This window comes from Asparagus officinalis, chromosome 1, assembly GCF_001876935.1.
Source record: "Asparagus officinalis chromosome 1, Aspof.V1, whole genome shotgun sequence".
In the NCBI taxonomy this organism is placed as follows: domain Eukaryota; kingdom Viridiplantae; phylum Streptophyta; class Magnoliopsida; order Asparagales; family Asparagaceae; genus Asparagus; species Asparagus officinalis.
The window spans coordinates 12,370,235-12,372,734 of record NC_033794.1 but is presented as its reverse complement, the minus strand read 5'-3'; positions in this window follow the sequence as shown (position 1 = coordinate 12,372,734).

Sequence of the window (2,500 nt, the reverse complement as noted above, 5' to 3'; positions counted from 1 at the left end):
ATTACAGCACATGCATTTATTTCTTACTCTTTAGTGGCTGTCAAAATTACAAAAATAACCTTATCTAGTTGACTTTAATCTCTAATCTCAGCCATGTGATCTTCAATAATCCAATGGCCCACAATGGTTTTTAGTTTTTAGGCTAAGGAGGTTTTTATTAGAACCTCTCCCTATATATATATATATATATATATATATATAATATATATATGTATACTATAGTATCTTATATATATATATATAGTATATAGTATATAATATATATATAACGTTAGTAATGTATTATACATTATTATGTATATATATACTACTACATATAATATATATATTGAATCGCATATATATTATACTATTACTATAAATACACTATATATATATCAGTAATATAAATTATAGCCTATTATATTACATACTAGTAAGTATCTATAATACTATAACGATATAGTACACGCATAGTATATATATGTTCACCTAGTACTATATACTATACTATACCTATAATAAGCTACATGTTCAGCATATCATATACATATACTAACTACCAGATGTATATTATACTGTATATACTACTATAGTATTATCATATATATACTACCTAACATCATATACCGTACACACTTATATAAGATATATTACTAATATATATATATAATACTATATTATATATTACGGCTCGTACTACATATACCATATATATACTATGATACTATAGCTACTAGAACTATCTAAACCTAATACCCGTTACTATGATACTAGTAGTATTACAATACTACATCATAATGTGTTGTAGTGACGCGATATCTTCTCTAATGTATATATATCCAGCTAGTAGCATATAACCCATATCAACCCACGTATATACATACATTAGTCTATTACTAGTATCCTAACAACCCACGTATCACTATAGCTCGTACTAATAATATACTACTTGAAATGGTAATACTCATAGGCTCGTGTTGTAATGAGTACCTTATATCAGCAGTACCTGTAGAATCCTACCCGTATATACGGGTATCACCGTACAGTGTAGCAGTATATTAACTGCACCGTACTATAGTACTATGATACTAGAACTTCAATATACAGATACAGTTAAGTCATAATACCTATCCTATAACTACCTATTATATGATATGATACCACTTATATATATAGCTCAGTACTATCATAACTGACATACTATACTGACCGCTATACTCTCAGTTGAATACTACAGCCGGACAGTCTATATAGAACATACACTACCCTATGTAGGTTAGTATAATATTATAACTTAGTACTATACTAGCCCGTCCAGCAGGTCATAGCATATATTATACCATATACCGTAGTATGTTGATTGTATATCTCACCTAGCTATTTACTAGTACACGCCACTAGGCTAGATGTACTATATGTGTATACTATACCTCACTGTAACCACTACCGTAGCCGTTTAACGAACATATAACTTTACGTACTGATATATATACCTGGTAATCAGCTAAACGACTATCAGATACGTTATAGTATCACATAATATACATATATACACGATATAGTACACTATACTAGTCAATACCTACCTATCAGTATATATATATACTATATCTATATCTACGGCGTATACCTATAACATAGCGTATACCATAATACAGTATTACAGTTGTAGGGTATGACATTACGTTACGTACGGCTATACCCGTCAAGCTACTACCCTAGTACCGCGCTATATAGACTCTCAATGCTTATAGCGAGGAGAAAGCATATATCATTTATGACATTATATACCAGCCACGTAACTATGTATACGAGGATGCCTCTGTATGTTGACCACCGGTAGTAACTAACTATTCAATCACTGACTGCTATCCTAGGCTACATATCAGTAAACATAAGTACCGTACTGCGCGTACTACGTACCTTACGCTATTATCCACGTTCCTAGTCCGGCCGTAACCTGTATGATATAATCAAACACTACCGATCCTAATCACGTATGCTAACAACACTATGATCTGTAATTACGAGTATATTAGACCGGTACAATACCTTAATCTATATACCATAATATTATCTATACCCTCTCTACCCATATACCACCATACTCTATACCGGACTATAGTCGTTACGTGTCTATATACTACTCCCTAGTAAGTATACTAGCAATATATAAGTAATATATAGTGTACTATATATTATAACTACCTGTAAGTATACAGCTACGTAGTATACACTATTCGCCTACCCCGACTAGCCTACCGTTAACTATACCTGTACGTATAAGTACACTACTATAACTACTCATAACAGCCAGTACGCATTAGAGAAGATATTACCGCAGCTCCAGCTACATAAATACTAGATATAGTATAAGTATATTTCTCGACCTAGTGTTGTATTAATATCACCAAATATACGTACCTGATAATATGATTATAGAGTATATATAGTCAGTATAACTATACCAGGAGTAATAACTAACCTATCACATAATAGGAAGTAATTAGAATTACCC